The sequence below is a fragment of the Pelophylax lessonae genome (genome assembly GCF_965119305.1).
Source record: "Pelophylax lessonae genome assembly, chromosome: 2".
Lineage (NCBI taxonomy): Eukaryota > Metazoa > Chordata > Amphibia > Anura > Ranidae > Pelophylax > Pelophylax lessonae.
In genome coordinates, this window is record NC_138769.1 from 569,926,617 (window position 1) to 569,946,255 (window position 19,639).

General features: G+C 41.9%; 1 protein-coding gene across 1 annotated transcript in view; it reads right to left on the reverse strand.

Annotated features, from left to right (window-relative positions):
* STAT6 (signal transducer and activator of transcription 6) overlaps window positions 1–19,639 on the reverse strand; it is a 357,207-nt gene that overhangs the window by 235,259 nt on the left and 102,309 nt on the right. The gene's annotated exons all lie outside the window — the stretch shown is intronic.

Sequence of the window (19,639 nt, forward strand, 5' to 3'; positions counted from 1 at the left end):
TGACCTCACAGTGCTCAGTACCTGGGCGCTGTGAATAGCCGGGATATCATGTGATTGCTATGACCAATCATAGCGATCACATGATTACATGGAAGCAAAACTGTCATGAATGGTTTCCATTCATAACCTCTTGCTTACTATTGTGATGCTGTGAGTGGTAGCTGCCACCCTGTACCATGTGATTAGCTGTAACCAATCACAGCATCTCAATAGTGAGCAAGCTGTAATGAATGAAAGCTATTCATGACAGTTACAACTGTTGCTTATAACAGTGATCATCAATGTTATAAGCAAAAACAGTGTAAAAAAAAAAATCCCTGATCACCCCCCCCCCCCCCACTATGGTGACACTGAACTACTTTAATGACAGTATGACAAAAAATATATATATATATATATATATATATATATATATATATATATAAATTATATAAAAATAATTTTTATTACATTTATTTAACATACTGTCACCAGGAAGTATTCCTGATCACAACCACACCAGTCATGATGATGCTGCACTGCACTGACGACAGTATATCTTTGACTGTCTACTTTCCAAAAAGGGGTTAGTAGGGGGTATTTGTATTGTCCTGATATTTTAGGGTCTCAAGAAATGAGAGGCCGTCAGTACATTAGGACTGATCAATTTTCAAATATATATATATATACTGTATGTATACCATAGTTTATAGACTCTATAACATTCACACAGACTAAATAATATACACTGATATATGGGTTACTTTTACCAAGGAAATGTAGCAGACTACATTTTGGCCTAAAGAAAGATTATTTGTTTTTTTAATCTTTAGTATTTATTTCATTTATTTAGCAAAAAATAAAAAAAAAAAAACCCCAGTGATGAATAAATAGCACCAAAACAAAGCTCCATTTGTGTGAAAAAAATGATATCAATTTAATTTGCATACAGTGTTGAATGGCCAAGCGATTGCCAGTTAAAGTGGCACAGTGCTGAATAGCAAAAAATGCCCTGATCATGAAGGGGGTAAAACCATCCGAGGGTCAAGTGGTTAAAGAAAAAATCTTTCAGGATCCATTTAGATCTACAGTTTGTGGGAATGTGCGTTGTACCGCATGTGTTACAGCAATGCATGTACAGTGGCTTTTATTTTGACTGACACCCTAATGCACTAATACATTAGTGGGCAACACACTTGCATTGCAGCGCACCACAACACACATGTTGTATGTTGTTGTGTGCTGTGAACAGTGCCTGTCCATTTTTGGCTGCATTGTAGTGCATTGGCAGACCATTTAAAATAATATTGAGGACATACCATAGTGCACATTAATGCATTCGTTAATACATTGCAATGCAGCGCTAAAGTGTGACTGGGCCCATAATGTATTTTTTAGGAGTACCTTAGTCAAACTTTTTTTTAGCTTCTCTTATTTCTCTGTGCATCGGGATTCAGACAGGGAAAGCAAGGTGCAGTACAGTAAGGAGGGGGAGAGCTCATAGCTGATCTTTTTAGTGTGTTACTTGTCATTCACATTACAGGCAGGGCCATCATTCATTAAGTTGTATTGTTTTATCTGCAATTACAAAAAAAATGTGGACAGAACCAAGCTGGGCTGTCTGAAAAGAGTGCTTGAATTAGAATACTGGCTAAACAGAATTACAAAGTTTTGTTGTGTGTATTAGAAGCAATTGTGGTGCAGCCTCATTCACTTGAATGGGTCGCATTTGTCTGTAATGCTTGCCGAATGCAATAGAGGGTATCATTTTTGCTGCCTCTGTGGTATGTACAGTATATAACCCTTTTTGACTGCCTCCAGCAACTCACTAGAAGTAGGCTCTTTCTGGTCTGGATTTCTGGTAGGATCAATTGGTTATGTTTCTGTTCTTACAGTTTTTGGAGAAATATGCAGAAATGTGAATTGAAGAATTTTAGTAAGCAATTTTTAAAAGAATGTTGTCCATACATACTCTTTACCCAAAATCACTTTACAGTCCAAATAAACTTCCAGTTTAAATCAGTTAAATATATTCCAGGTGCATTATAACAAAAGGTGTTGATTGTCTTACGGTTTGTTTTCTTTCTAAAGCCTAGTACGCACGACATAAAAATACAGTTTTCAATCGATCTTACGACAATCTGATCCTTATTACACAGCTTTCCAGAACCAATCACAACAGTTCATCCAAAGTTAGCCAAAGGGACAAACACGGAAAAAAAATTTGTGCGATACCAGATAGTTAAATTTTTGGTTAATCAGTACAGTTTTCATCCTAAAACAAATCAGAAGAGTAAGACCACCCATGCTTGGAAAATAAAGAATATATAACAATACAATACAGTACAATATATTGCACCACTTCCGAAGATGTATTGTATCGTATTATGATTTTCGTTGAGTAACCTCTTCATTTTCAATATAGACTAGCATACAAAAAACTCAAAACCGACAATAATTCATCCAATATTCTCATTGTGTGTACGAGGCTTAAGCAAGTTATAGCCTGAGAAGAAATGCCTGTCCCCTGTCAGCAGCTGCAAAGCTGGGCTCTACTTTCTGTGCACAAATAGTGATCTCTCTGCAAAGGTCTGACCAGCCCTCTACTCAGTCAGAACTAGAGATCTCCAATCAGCAGGGATCATGCCCTATATATGGCCATAGAGCATAAATTCTGGAGAATATTTATCCCATTAGGGAGCCCACAGGTGCTGTGTACAGCAGCCATAGAAGTCAATGGCTGTAGTGGGCTATTTGCATGTATTCACATGCGTAAACATGTGTAGGGATTAGAGATCGACCGATTATTGGCAAAGCCAACATATCGAGGGCCGATCTGTTCTTTCCCCAATATATCCGAATCGGCCCCTGAGGTTACCAATATTGCCGATATTTAGGGAAAGTGCTTGTACCGGAGTGATGCCTGCAGCTAGAGGCATCACCCCGGTACCGGCGTCCATAGCCGACAGTCGGCTGTCTTGGAATGACAAACGATTCAGCTGAGAAGCCGCTCGGCTGTCATCACAAGGAGTGGGAGGGGCCCCCCCGGGAGGGGCCCCCCCCTCTCCCACTGCCTTCTGCAGCTCGCCCAGGAGACCCGGGCAACCATATTGAATGGCCACCGAAGAGAAGACCCGATCAAAGCTGCATTCGGCTCTGTTCGGGTCTCCATGTAAAAACCCGGAAGTGATGTCATGGCACCAAAATTCAATAAAATTACAGGATTCAAAACAGCCAAACTTGGCATTTTGAACGCTTTTAAGTGCAGAGGAGGGGTTTGGGGTCTTTCAGACCTGTAAAAAATAAATAAATATAAAAAAAAAAAAAAAAATTGAATGTACGAAAATATCGGCCAATATCGGCTGATACCGATATGCGATGACCAAAATATCGGTATCGGCAATAAAAAAAACGATATCGGTCGATCACTAGTAGGGATGTTCAACTCTGGATGCAGAATTTGGCATCTACAGTTGTATACCTGTACACATAAGCTTATAGCCACATACAGCCTCTGACTTTTACAGGAAGTTGTACTCAGCAACTGTGAGCTCCTTGCAAATGCACCGGAATTCGTGCTAAGCAACCAGATATAGCTCCTACATTTTTTACTTTATACACCTAGAATGTACAGTATCTCACAATAGTGAGTACACCCCTCAAATTTTTGTAAATATTTTATTATATCTTTTCATGTGACAACACTGAAGAAATTACACCTTGCTAGAATGTAAAGAATTGAGTGTACAGCATGTATAACTGTAAACATTTTCTGCCCCCTCAAAATAACACGCAGCCATTAATGTCTAAACCGCTGGCAACAAAAGTGAGCACACCCCTAAATGAAAATGTCCAAATTGATCTCAAAGTGTCAATATTTTGTGTAGCCACCTTTATTTTCCAGCACTGCCTTAACCCTCTTGGGCATGGAGTTCACCTAAGCTTTACAGGCTGCCATTGGAGTTCTTTTCCACTCCTCCATGACGACATCACGGAGCTGGTGGATGTTAGAGACCTTGCGCTCTTCCACCTTCTTTTTGAGGATGCCCACAGATGCTCAATAGGGTTTAGATCTGGAGACATGCTTGGTCAGTCCATCACCGTTACCCTCAGCATCTTTAGCAAGGCAGTGGTTGACTTGGAGGTGTGTTTTGGTTCGTTATCACATTGGAATACTGCCCTGCGGCCCAGTCTAGTCTCCAGGATCTCATGCTCTGCTTCAGTGTGTCACAGTACATGTTGGCATTCATGGTTCCCTCAATGAACTGGTTCTCCGTTGACTTCCGCTGCTCCACAGGGCTGCATGGAGCATCTGATCTAGTCCGCCTGAAAAACTGACAGGCAGATCAGATCAGAAAGCCCTTGTGAAAGAGGCCTTAATTGCCCTACAAACCATGGGTGACAGATCAGATTTGGTCATTGAAAGAGTGTATCAACAAGCCTTACAAAAATTATATTTCATATTACATTTGTTAGGGCTCATTCTACGATAGAATGTGGCCCCCTGCAATTACAGATTTAACGATCCAGACTGACACTCATTCATACGGCCCGGGACATCAGACAGCTGTATTTTGCATTTAGACGACATGTTAAACCACCTGTTGATTCATTCATTCGAACACTTGTCAGTTGGATACTTAGCATTTAGATTACAAGACATGTTGCATAAACAATTGACAATTGCTTACATTAACACATGACAACTGAATGCAGCCGGGACGACTCTGTCACAGGACAAAAATTATTATACGGGAACACCTCACATTGACACAAATGCATGGCAAAAGCAAAGGCCCTTTCATGTATTGTTCTGTCTGATATGTAATTTGACTGATGAATTGGAAACCGGTTTGGAGCAGTCTTTCCTGCTCAACAAATGTGCTTTAAATAAGAGCTACACTTGCAATAAAATTAGTTGTGACTGCACTAAGTTTGAGTGCTATGTGTTGTCATAACTCCCGGCCGGACGGAGGGTGAATTCATTATCTATTGGGGGGTTAGCAACTGAAGGGCTGTAATATCATCGTGATTGCCTCCTGACAAGATTGGAGCTAACAGTCATAGTTTTACGATAGGTCTGGTCAGCAGAAACAGATATCCTGCTGTTTACAGCTCTGCAAAGGCCTGTGTGCTGGTTTCTGCTGTTCCGAAATTGAGATAAAAGGCTTGTTTAAAATGTGAGCTAAATTAGAAGGCTATGGAGGTGCATTCCTAAGTATTTGCTGCTGCAATGTGTAACTGTTCTACAAAACTGTCATGGCCGACCTATGAATCCTGAACAACATGGTCGCTAGCCACGGCTTTTTGTGTGTCCTGAACGTAATATCATTACACCAATCACTTATTGTGTTTCATTGTATTTAAGGTCTGAATTCAGGCAGAAATTCAGACCGGACTCGCACCTGAAATGGAGAACATGGACACACCCAATCCCCTGCTATGAGCCGCGGCCGCAGCTAGTTGTAAATCCGGTCTTAAAGACATGCTGGTAGGTTATTTGGTGTGTATTTAACTTGGCTCTAATATGTATGCTTGTGGGAGAGGGAAAATGGAATTTAAGCTTCTTGAGGGTGGGGAGTCGGGACTCATAGGAATATACAGTATGCAAAGTACTACGTAAAATTTCTGGTGCAATATAAACCCTTATAATAATGCTGGCAAAAACTCCAATATTGTGCTTCTTAATTTTTTTTCATAAATAAGACCAGTAAGATTTCCTTGCTCTTGATCATGTTAAAGAGTAGAGATTGTTTGTAATAATCCTTGGCCCTTGGTGATAAAGAAGGTTAAAAATTGTTCTTAATTATACCGTACAGTACATTGTGCACACCTAGACATAAGCATACCGTACAGTACATTGTACATACCTAGACAGAAGCCTACACTGTTGCATAATATGTTGTAGACCTGTATAAAAACCATCTAATTTCACATGACATGATCTGACATGGGAATCTGACCCATTTTCTCTAATAGAGTTTTCTTTAACCAGTGTTTCCTACTTGCTAAACAAGTTTACAGAGCTAAGCAATTCTTATCAATCATCAGGTAGGTATTCACAGAATTTAACTGATAATACTGAACTAAACATATCTTAAAAGACAGGAGTTATGAGGAATCCAAGACGTACCCACATAGCAAGCAATCATGCTGCAAATATTAAAATGATTTGCTAAGCTATTGCTAGACTTGCCAAGTTTGCTGCACAATTGCAGCAAGTTCACATTGTATGACTCCAGATCAACTTTCTTGCATTCTGCAAGTCTGCTGCAAGTTCTGGTCCACTTATGTTGTGCAATAGTCCTCCCACCACAGGGGTCACTGTAGGCTTGCAGAACTCTTGCTGTAGACTCACCACTGCAACTTTGCTCTTGCTAGAGATTTGCCACACAAATTTGCTACAAATTGGAAAAGTGTCAACTAGAACTTGTGCTTCAAGTGCTCTGCAAGTTTACAACTTTCCAGTGAAAATTTGCAGCAAGTTAACAGACTTACAATTTTGTGGTGAGTTATCTTTGCTATCTGGGTAGAAATTCATCAAACCCATGCAACATTTTCATTGTTAGAATTGATGTGTATGACAATTTGATACAGATCTTATTTGCAATACATTTACTTTCTATTATTGTTTTGACAAATTCATAAAGAGCTAATGCTTTACCACTAAGGCGATGAGAAAACAAAATGTAAATAACACCTCTTCGTTAAATTGTATTGCACATTTAAGTATTGTAACTGAGACATTTCTGCCGCTGATTCATATACACTTTACCCATACACACTCTGTGAATTTCAAAGTAAAGTGCTGAAGTTAAAACATTTCAAAATGTATAAAACCTTCTTCAGTTTTCTTTCGGCCACATTCACATCTAGCAATTAGACGTTGCGGAGGGAATCGCTGTGATTCTGCCTGAGATTCCAAATCGCACTGTAATGCTGGCAAAATGCAAAATGTGTTTGTGTGCCATTCATTTGTAATGGCACCTAAAATGCGCTAAGGTTTTGACGCAATGGTCGCGTGATTTTATCATGGCAAACCGCATTGCGTGTAGCTTGTTGCCCAAAAAAAAGCAGGAGCTTCTTTTGGGAGACAAGCCTTGCGTAATGCGGTTCGGCATGATAAAGTGTAAGGCAAAACTGCACAGCGTTTTAGGTGCCATTAAAAATGAATGGCACAGAAACACATGTGCTGCATTTTGCCAGCATTTCAGGGCAATTCAGAATCATGGGCATAGTCTCAGCGATTCCACTAGTGATCCAAAATTGCTAGCTTTGAATGAGGCCTTAAAAGAGAATTGGGAATTTTTTTTTTTTTTTTTTAAACATACTTACCTAGATGCTACACCTGTCCCCCACTGGTTCTAAGGCTGAGAGCTGAGCAATCAAACACTGCTCATCACTTGTTTCTCAGTGCTGACTGTCAGTCAAAGGCTCTCTGCTCTGCCCCCGCACTCACTGGAGCACTGGGCTGTGGAGGGGCAGGAGCGGCTGGCTCAGTCTCTCAGTAGCTTGCTGAGAGGTTGAGCCTATTGCCGGTCCAAGCATGTGCCCAGATCCTGACCATATGGTAGCGATCTCTCCTGAGCCTCTACCAGCTCTATGACATCAGCTGGCAGCGGGTGTCTGCTGAAAACGGGTCACAGGAGTGCAGAATGATCTGCACTCCCATGATCCAGAGGAGAAGTACAGCCAAACAAGCTTTGGCTGTACTTCTCCTTTAAAGCTGAAGTTTAAGTTGTTTTTCTTTTTTGCTATTGTTGCAGACACATAACTTACTAGTAATGATTTAGACCCCGTTCACACTGGGGCGACGCTACTTGCCGGCCGACCTCACGGACTGACTTCATATCATTGAAGTCAATGCAGGTTGCTCTGGGTCGCCCCAAAGAAGCTCCGGACCCTTTTTCTAAGTCGGAGTGACTTGTGTCGCTCCTATTAGAACGGGTCCACAGCTTCTCTATGGCAGGCGACCTGTCAGACGACCAGGTCGCCTGACAGGTCGCCCCAGTGTGAACGGGGTCTTATGCTTCACATCCTGCAGGCTGTTGGTTCCTGTTGAAATCTTCTCTCCAGCGATGTCCAATCTTCATCACAGCACTGAACTTCCTTTAGGTACAGGTCTAGCAATTTACTTTGAAGAAGGTCCTAACAGACCCCAGACCATTTCTGTCCTCCCCTCTATTCAGAAAAGTCAGTGCATTGTTTTACGGAATGTAACATGTTCTGTGACTGTGGGAGATGATCCTGTCGTTCATCTGCCTCTCCCCCATTCAGAGAATGTGTAACAGTACATTCTGTAAAACAATGCAAAGAGTTTTGTCAGTGGAGGAGAGGGCAAGAGGTGGGCATTTCTTGGAACCTTACACAATGTTAGACCCAAAGCTATTAACCTCTGCAGCCCCAGGAGTTCAGCTCTGTAAAGAGGACCGGGCATCACTGAAGTGAAGATTTCTATAGGAACTATCGGCGTTCATGACATGGAACATACTGACTGCAGCTGTAGCAAAACTTTAGCTTTATATAAAAAACTTTATAAAAAAATGTCCATTTTATTTTTTCATATAAAAAAACTTCCATTTTATTTTTTAACAGATCTGGCATGGATCAAAATCAAGCAACTCAGGCCTTTTATTTAAAAAATTGATGTTATTCTATGTTTGTTTTCACTCTAGCTTAAATTATATCTAAAGGCAAAACTTTTTTTTTAGTTTTGGATGGAGTGAAGCAGGATTAGAGCACCTGTCTGGTATTGCTGTCTGTGCCCCCCATTATGTACATTCAGCTTCACTATTTGTCCTGCTTACTGTTATCACTGGAAGTGGAAGAAAATCTCATATTTTGGGAAAATCTTCCAATAAGGACACTAGTTCTGGTGACCTTGGATGGCCAGTGACTCCCACACTTTGGAAAGATTTACAAACACTTTGTGTTTTTGCTATAAGACAGGAAGTGAAGTGAAATCTCCCCAAGGAGACACATATTGAAAAAAAACTGACAGGGCTTTATAACCTTCCCTTACTTACTTAACCTGTTACTGACTGCACCCTGCAGTTATATGGCGGCAGGCAGCCACTCCCAGGCGAATCGCCGTAGCTGTACGTCGCTCTTAGGAGTCTAGGGGGCAAGCGCGCTCCTGCCCCCGCTCGTCAGCGGGGAAGCCGATGCAGCGGGCAGGCGGCTCCGATTGCCGCCTGACACCCTAGATCGCTCCCCGCTGAGAGAGAAGAACGGTCAGCTGTTGTAAACACAGCTGACCGTTCTTCTCCCTGGAATGATCATAGAGCCCATGTGATCCTTCTATATAGAATCACATGTCGCTATGGTCATTTCATAAGCCACGCCCCCCACAGTTAGATTTACTCCCCTAGGCTCACATTTAACCCCTTAGTCCCCCATAATGTTAACCCCCTTCCCTGCCAATGTCATTATTACAGTAACAGTGCATATTGTTAGCACTGATTATTGTAGTAATGTCACTGGTCCCCCCAAAAGTGTCAAAAATGTCAGTCAGGGGTCCGATCTGCCACAATGTCCCAGTCCTGCAAAAAATCGCAGATTGCTGCCATTACTAGTAAAAAAAAAAACAAAAAAAAAAATGATAAAAATGACATAAATCTTTCCCGTAGTTAGTAGACGTGATACATTTTCTGCAAATCAATTTAAAATACGCCTATTGCATTTTTGTTTACCAAAAATATGTAGCAGAAAACAAATTTGCCTAAAATGTTAAAAAAATTTTGATTTTTAATTTTTTTTTTTTGAGAATGTCATATAGCAGAATGTGAAAAATAATGTTTTTTTTTTTTTTAAATTGTCGCTTCTTTTTTGTTTATAGCGCAAAAAAATTTAATCGCTCAGGTGATCAAATACCACCAAAAGAAAGCTCTATTTGTGGGAAGAAAAAGGACATCAATTTTATTTGGGTACAGCATCGCACGACCGCGCAATTGTCCGGTAAATTAACGCAGTGCCGAACCGCAAAATAGGGCCTGGTCAGGAAGGGGCAAATCCTTCCGGTCTTTTTAAAAAAAAAAAAACATTTGCCTTCGCTACTTTGATCAGTTTCACTTTGATGTACACACTTAAATTCACATTTTAATGTTAACAAAAATAAAAAATATATTTAAAGAGTCAATTCACCTTTACCAAAAATCATCTCATGCAGGTAATGTAGTAAACTCCTATTGTCTTTGTAATATTTAGGCTTATATATACTGTTTTGATTTGTACCCTTAATATAATGTTAATTGCAATGTACAATTGTATTTCATAGGTCTATGCTCTGAATTTCCTCTGAAGAAGGAATCATTATTCGATTTTGAAACATGTCGGGATGTCTATTGTTGCATTCTTGATCAGTCGTTCCACCTTGACACTGACACTATGCGCCAGACCTGAGCAAAATCGATATTAGCGCGGTATTGCATGTTTTCCCGATGCCTGCGTGGGTTTCCTCTGGGTACTCCGGTTTCCTCCCACACTCCAAAGACATACTGGTAGGTTAATTGGATCCTGTATAAAATTGGCCCTACTATGTATGTATGAATGTGAGTTAGGGACCTTAGATTGTACGCTCCTTGAGGGCAGGGACTGATGTGAATGTACAATGTATATGTAAAGCTCTGTGTAAATTGACAGCGCTATATAAGTACCTGAAATATTAATAATAATAATATTGTGCTATGTGTGTTTTTTATTTACCAAAAGGAGGTCAAGCAGGATAATCAAAGGAGACGCTCCACAAATACATTGTCTCTTTTACACATAGCAACTAATCAACTTCATGTAACCACACAAATATTGTGCACCATGGTCATTTGTGATTTTATCTAAACCGTTCCAACTGATAGGGGAATTATTTTGCAGTCCTTGAAGTGATCTCTAAATACGGAACATAAATGATCTATGTATGTACACATATATTCACACATTTTCTTTTTTGGACTTCATCAAGGACATTAAAAACTTGCAGATGAAACAAAAGAAAAAATCTGTTGCAAAATGGAAAAACAAAGGCTGTGAAAATGGACTCGAATCAGTAGATCAAGTAACAAAAAACCTATAGATATGTAGCAGGCATTGGGCCTGATGTGGGTCTGCCATTGTTACCGGTTACCTCTCCAGCCCATGTGAGCTGCGGCCCTGGGAGTGAGAACTGAGACATTGACAACTCCGGCATCTTTGTTTTGTTGTTTTGTTGCATTTAAGGGGATGGGAGAAGGGAATGAGTAGGATACTCCTTTAGGTTTAACTAAGTACAACTTGGGAAAAATGTCTGTTAACGCTGCCTTGACGCCAGCCGACGCTAGCCAACGATCACTGACGCTTAGAACACACTGTAACTTGAAAGAGGTGCTGAATCCTCAACTTTAAGCCCAGAACACTTAACAACTGACACTGCTGCACTGCAAAGTCACTGACTACTCCCTCCAGCCTTGCACTGGCTTGAGGTAGCTTGTTGTGAATTCCTGTATAGCTGCAACTCTCAACTGGTACTCAGGGTATTTAGGACCCAAACTGCAGGCGCCCCCTTTATACTTTTATCTCTTCAGGGTCCACGGACTATGTACCCCCTCTGTCACTTCAGGGTCCTCAACCTGGGTACCCCCTTTACAGCTAGCTGGCACTGGATCCCAGAACCTCCTCCGGAGCGGCCTCCTCTAACACTTCAGGCAGACCCCCAGGGGCAATCCTCAGTACTCACGACCTGTGTAGGCTTTCCTGGGACTGGACCCCTCTCGCTCTCCGCTGGTTCTCCGCACACCGCATCCCCTCAGCTCAACTCAGCACTCTCTGGATTCTCAGGCGACACCCCAAGATATCCTCTTCCCTCAGACAGGAGGAGAGATAGCTGTTGTCTCCCTCCTGGGACTCTGCTTCCGCCAAAGAAACCTAGTCACGCACTTCCCACAAACTTATACCCACTCCCAGAATCCCTTGTGGCATAATCTGCCTTCTGGGGTAGTTACAAGCCTGAATGTGTTCCCTGATTGGGTTTCCTCCACCGCCCTATTAGAAGCCTCTCACAGGGACCAGTGGGGAGACTCCCCTCTCAGCAGGCACATCTGGAAGCCATGACACCCTAGCAAAAAGAAATCATGGCCCTGCTGTTAGACAGACAAGGCCCACTATACATTTGCCTAGCACCTACCTGTAGGGTGCTACAGATATATATATATTAAAAACTTTAGGAACAACTACATTACATATATCCATTTCTAACATATTTCACATAATCAACCGATTTAAAGTGTATCGGCTAGCAAGCAACAGTGCAGCCATTTTGTGCATTGATCCAATAATCACTGAACTATTTAAAATGAACAAGTTAGAAATGCCATAAGGTTTCTTGGGTACCTCTGTGCTGTGAAGTGGTTTGTGCTGTTTTCTATATACCGTAGGGTGAACAGATCCTGACTGGCCAGGTTTGCAGAACTCATTGAATACGAAGGACGTGTTTATGCCGTTAAGAGATACTTGTGCAAAGGATGAATAGAGGCTACTATTGCAGCCCTCTTAAAAAATGCTAGTTTCCTGGCTGTCACTGAATCAAGATCCTTAAGTACGGAGCCACAGTCCAGGTACAAGAGTGTCAATCAAAAGTGCCTGATCTGCATTCATGTACTGGACCTAAGACTCAGACAGCCAGGCACCTAGCATTTGCAGAATGGGGTCAGAAATTACACTCTTGTCTCAAGACACAATTCCTTACACTACACTACTGCTGTTAGAAATCGCGGGGCCCCGTACAGACTACCTGGCAGGGCCCCCCCCCAAGAAAATATTAAAGATATATTTAGCTAAAATTACAACAAAATCACTATTATCAGACACAAATATAACATAACTCACATAATTCCTGCTAAATCTAAAAAAAAAAAAACTATGTTAAATAAAAAAGAAGATGAGATGAGAAAAATATACAGGCTGGGCAGTTGGAGCTCAGTGATCAGAGAGACAGAGAGAGAGAAACAAAGTTACAATTTACAAATAAACTCCTGAGCAGAGATAAGTGCTGGGAGGGGGGGGGGGGCACACAAGGGAGGGGGATTAGTGAGGGACAACTGTCTCTTTCTCAACAGATACAAGCTGATAGCAGGGAGAGGGACAGATCAGATTCAGGCGTTGGAAGAAGAATTCTGTATTTGTTGTCCATCACTAATCCCCCCTCTCTGTGTGGGCCCCCCTGTGTGCTCGGGCCCCCTACAAGAGGGCTGGTGGTCCCCCCCCTATCAGCGGCCCTGCCTCCAAGCAACAGAGCAGAACAGGGCGATGCCAGTTTTCAGCCAATAACAACAGCATCATTCAATGTTAGTCAAAGCCGCACAATTTGTTTTTACCTACAGACATCTCTTACCTGCATAGATAGTTTTTGGTAAAGGTGAACTAACCCTTTAAAAACCCTTTTATTAAAAAAAGCTTTAGATGTTAATTATCTACTTTTGATGTTAATGATCTACTTATACCCTAAAGCAGACCTTCAGTGCAAAAAAGGACTTTGCTGTATCACTACTTTCTCCCTTCCACAAACTTGAAATGCTGGCATCATCTGTTTACCTTTTCCTATAAAACTCTTCCTTCCCACCCTTCTTCTTCCATTCTTGCCTAGGCAAGAACGAAGTCAGTCCTGCTCCGACAGGCTCTTGGGATATCAAAGCCAGATATCTCAGCAGACAGCTGTTTTCCTATAGCGACTGGAGGAGAAAGGACTGGCAATGTGTCATCAGAGGGCCAGCTGCAAGAACCTGGAAAAAGCAATATGAGACAAACGGAGCCGCGCTCCACACTAAGGAATAAAATCTATGTTCTTCTATAAAACATAGATACTATTACTTCAAATGTGCATCCAAAATAACATCCTATAACCCATGTGAAATTTCACTATGTGATTAGACACCTAGCATATACTGTCTGTATTCTATAAAAACTGCTATAAAGTTCACATAAAGTCCCAAAAATAATAATAATGGTGATTAAAATCCTCTTCTTTTTTCACCACAGTGTGCATTAACTTGCTTCATGCAGTGTGAGGTTCCTTTCACCAAATGTGCCCCCGCCTGTGATATGTGACCAATAGCATGGTCTAACTGTGCCTTTGACCCACACAAAGGGGATCCACTCTGATATTCCAGATATATGGATAATGCAGGATATACCACTTCCTCCTCTATTTCTCCTCCACTAAGCCAAATTAACACAGGAAGAAAACACCATACTTTGGGAGAGATTTACTAAAGCTGCTGCATGCAGAATTGAGTGCAGCTCTGCACAGTAACCAATCAGTTTTCAGGTTGTATTGTCAAAGTGTAATTGAACAAGCTGAAGTTAGAATCTGATTGGTTACTATGCACAGCTGCACCAGATTCCAGGTGCACCAGTTTTAGTAAATCTCCCCCATAGTGCTTTATCTTTAAAAACAACTGCTCTTTATTACTATAAGCTTAAGTGAAAATACCCACATGTTACTGGTGCACCAACCTATAACAGCAAAAAAAATGTATAAAAACCTCCAGCAGTAAAGCATAAGTTACAAAACGTTGGGTTATGCATGTTATATAAAGTATATATTTATGGAGAGGGAGGATTGAACTGGTTAGGCTCAGGGCAAAGGGGCAAAAAGGATGCCAAAGCTTCTTTTGGCACGGTGATGTGCCCTGCTACACTGCAAAAAATTGTTCCAAAATCGTTTGAGGTGTTCAACTGGCCTCCAATTCTCCAGATCTTAATCCAATTGAGCATCTGTAGGATGTGCTGGAAAAACAAATCCTATCCATGAAGGCCCCATATACAGGACTTAAAGATGGGTCTGGGTTGTTTCGGCAGCAAAATGGGAACCTATTTAATATTAAAAAGGTGGTTATAAAGTTATAGGTGGGACACTGTCAAGATGGCCCAACAACAACATACTGAAGAAAACCTATATTGAGAAAGTACGGATACTGCAACTGCTAACCTTTCCTCCTGAAAAAAAAAAAAAAAAAATCTCTAGTTAACCCTGCACTGATCATAGAACTGGCCATGAATATTTTGGAAAACTTGGATTTACCCCATCTGCTAGCCAAACATGAACATTCTGGCCTGGGGGGCCCATGGCTGTGGCCTACGGGCAGTATGGAAAATGTGTTAAATAGGAACATGCTGCTAGATAGAGACAGGGGGTGAAAAAAGGGGTGAGTTCATCAGTGTGTTGCAGCTCATTTACTACCCAGGCACACATTGGAGTCAGAATGGTGACCTAGATGTATTGCCTAACTGCAGCAGAGAAAAGTCTACTTACCATTCTTGCTATGCTTTGTGATAAAGCTATGTAAATCTCAGGACTTGATGGACAAAATACAAATCATATGAACGGCGTATTTACAGTACATTGCCGTTAGTTCAGGGTGATTACTGTGTGACTCGGTAATGTGCAATTTTTTGGGCTGAAATCAAACTGGATCACACTAACGTAGTGCATGCACTAATTTTTAAAAATGGACTGCATATAATCACATGGTACTGCGATTCCATGCGATTTGGTGAATGCAGACGCAATGCATTTGCAGTCTGCATTTGGAGTGTTATTAGGATTATATTGACACAGCAGATCTCACACCCAGTGCATTATGAACGCAGTGAAGAAAGTGCACACAGAACGCAGGTTTGTCGCCCCTCATTCCGGTGTGAGCGAACCTTTAAATTAAGATAAACTTTGAGAAGAAAAAGAAGTTACAGGTCAGCATACATGAAAATTCAATTAAGACATACCCGAAGCGTGAAGGAAGTGATAAGCATAGGGTATACATGACAGGGTGGAAGGAAAACCAGGCAGTATGGGGTTAAATTAGTTGTTGGGATATGAGAAGTCAGGATTCTTACCTTATTGGCCGAGCAGACAAGTTGATGGGGAGGAGCAGGAGAGAGAGTAGTTGAAGAGGAGGAGGGAAGGGGCTTCACTTGCAGATTGGAGATCATAGGAGAAAAGTAACTCCCGCCCACCCTGGTGATGCTATTTTCTGTCGTTCTGCTAAGGAGGTTGGACGTTGGCAGTTGTGGTCCTTGATGAGGGTCCAAAACATGGTGTCGAACGATAAAATGGTGGGAACCATCTCAGGTATGGAGTCCTATGGTTCGTCTGGTTCAGTCTAGACCGACCGGGTAGTGTAAGGTGATAGGGGTCTGTGGTCAGTTAGGATAGTCCTCGAGGCGGAGTTTTGGCAGCTGGGGACAGAACCTAACTTAATAGTTTGATTGGTTTGACTGTTTTATGTTTTTCTGTTATTTATGGTTTTGTTTAAGAAAAGGCCAAACTGGTCATTTAATCCCAATGCTGAGTTAGTGTTGTCTTTTCCTATCCTAGTCATGTCCCCCCCCCCCCCCCAAAAACTGACACGCTGGTAACCAGGGCCACCATCAGGGGGGTACAGCCCATACAGATGCAAGGGGCCCGGGTGTCCCGAGGGGCCCAGTCCTGAGGGATGCCCGGGCTCCAAGTTGACACCTCACCTTTTTTTCCTTTCCTCCTCTACACTGGCATCTAGTCCCGGCTCTCGCTGGTGCCACCCACTGCACTGGCTCCTGACTCCCAGACTCCCGCTGGCTGCTGCTGTCAAAATTTTTGGTTGCTAGGACCACCTGGCGTCCTAGAATTCAATCATGAGCATTAAAAGGCCTGGGCAGAGGAAGAGGATGTAACTTGGTGGTCAGGCCCGGCGGGCCCAGGCCTAAAGCTGTGTAAGGGGCCCCAAAATTTTTGATGGCTGCTCTACTGGTAACTACCATACATGAACAACAATTTTGTACACAGTAGAAGTCATCGGTATCTCCAAAGCACGGGATCATTTACAGTTCATATACAGTAGGTACATGGAAAATAACTGGGATGGGGATTGCAAGCTCAACATCACAACTTGTTAGATCAATACATTATTTTTCATTATTAAAGCCCATCCCTGTACTGAACTAAGTATACTAAGCTCTTTAGGCGCCATTCCAAAAGCTAAAATGTTTCTTACACAATGCCACACAATGTAACCCAAGATTGTAAACGTATCCCTTGGATTACTAACAAATATGAATAACCCAGATTATGTGGCTGACTAAATGCTGAATAAGCACTACCTGAATCTAATAAACCACTAAAGGGTGAAATAATGAGTGGGAAACACCAGTTCTACCCTTTCAGATACACCCAAGTTCCTATATGTCTACAGTCTGTATGTACTGTACATCTATGTAAAACACAATCTTTATTGTACATAGTGTGGAGAAGGACCTTAAAGTGGTTGTTAAGCCACTGTCATATCTTTGTATAATCCTGTTTGTTTCCTAATCCTGTGTGCCCCTGTGTCTGTGTCCTATAAAAAAAAGCTGACTATTCTTGATTTCAGAGCGCCACTCATCGGTCACGTGACTGGCTGCCTCTCCCCATTCCCGATTTGACAGCTAGTGCGTAAGGGGCCAAAAATCCCCTGCTGACATCAGTCTGGAGAAGAGGAGGAGAGAGGAGAAAGCCAGCCAGTCACGTGAGCGCCAAACACAGGTATAGTCAACATTTTTTTTATCAAACACAGTGACAGGAGCAGACAGGATTAGGAAACAAACAGGATTATAGAAAGCATTAACAGTAATTTCAGCAGCAGGAGGGGGGGCGGGCCCTAACATGGAGCTGACAGGCAGGGAGGGGAGGGGGAAGAGGACACAGAAGACACAGGAGAGCAGAGAGCAGGGCTGCAGATGACGGAGGCATGTAAACTGACCATGGTGTCAGGGCTCAGTAGCCAAGATAAACTGTGGTCAGTTTGCAAGGGCAGAGCCATGAGGGACCAGCTGGGTATTGCAGATGATAGATGGGGCCAAATGACACAGCACAAGCACTGTATATACACACATATATATATATATATATATATATATGTGTGTGTGTGTTTTAACCACTTAAGGCCTGGAAGGATTTACCCCCCCTAATGACCAGGACATTTTTCTTGCGATACGGCACTGTGTTACTTTAACTGACAATTGTGCAGTCGTGTACTCAAATAAAATTGATGTCCTTTTTTTCCCCACAAACAGAGCTTTCTTTTGGTGGTATTTGAATACCTCTGCGGTTTTTATGTTTTGCTCTATAAACACAAAAAGAGCGACAATTTTGAAAAAAAAAAACAATATTTAAAAAAAATATTCAAAAAACAATTTTTTTTATCAATTTAGGCCAATATGTATTCTGTCACAGATTTTTTGTAAAACAAAAACCCAATAAGTGTATATTGATTGGTTTAGCGGGACTGCGACATTGCGGCGGACAGATCGGATACCTAACTGACATTTCCTGACACTTTTGAGGGGAATTCAGTAATCAGTGCTAAAAGTATGCACTCTTACTGTACCAATGACACTGGCAGGGAAAGGTTTAATACCAGGGGCGATCAAAGGGTTAAGTGTGTCTCTAGGGGGTGCTTTCTAACTGGAGGGGGGATGTAATTACTGGATGAAGACAGAGACATGTGTTGATAAATAGGAGGAACACAGGATCCCTGTGTCCATTTCTGACAGAACAGTGAGCTGCCGTGTTTACATCGGCAGACCGCCATTCTGTCTCCATGGGGAGCGATCCGGGGTGGCCGGCGGGTGGCCAGCGGACATTGCGTCCCCCGGACCTGCTCATTGGCTCGCCCCCACTATCTGTTACACGAAGCGACGTACAGATACTTTGTTTCGTGTAATAGAGCCGAACTGCCGCAGTAAAACAACGGCAGCTGGTCGGCAAGTGGTTAAAGGAGCAGGATCACCGTACACCTTACAATGCAGTGCCATTCATTGTGAATGATATCCCAATGCACGTTGCCAGCTAACATATTTCAGTGCACTATGCTGTGCTGCCAAATTATTACAAGTGCCTTTTTTAGGGCATTAGACAGCCCATTCAAAACGAACAATAATGCACGTGTCCTAACGCAGAACAATTGTGTAATCGGGCTCTTAGAATATCAGATTTTTCCTTACGGTCTATTCAGACCGATCCATTTTAACGCAGTAAAACGTATACATTTTGCTACATGAAAATGCATGTCAAGAAGAAACTCCATTCTCTCCTGTGTGGGTAGTTCAGATCTATGTCCTGAAGTTTACTGAAATCTGTGTGGGCCCTTTCACATCTACATATGTACTTTACCATACCTCCACATGCACAAAGCACAGTAGAAATCCAACCTTTAAATATGTCTAGTCTTTATTTCAGTCAATTCATATACATGAAGTTAGAAAATAAATAGACACCAAGGTGCCCTGCAAGTGCTATATATACAAATCACCTAAATTAGAGGAAAGTTAGGTGGGAGGTATGCAAAAAATATTACTGGTATGACTGATGCCTCAGAATTGCCACCATTTGAAAGGCCAAGTGAAAACTGCAATCCAAGCCCAAGTGTATGCACAGGAGCAAGAAATTCTTGTGAGAAATACCCAGTTAGTGCAATCACTGTTAAAGTATAACTAAAGGAAATTTTTTTTTTAGTTTTGGATAGAGTGCAGAGGGATTAGAACGCTTGTCAGTTTTTATTGCTGCCTGTGCCCCCGATAAGGAGATATTGGGTTTTCCCCAGAAAAGTAATAGAAGGGAAATCTTTCAACGAGGACACTAGTTCTAGTGACCTGGGGGTCCCCAAGAAATTCCCCTAAT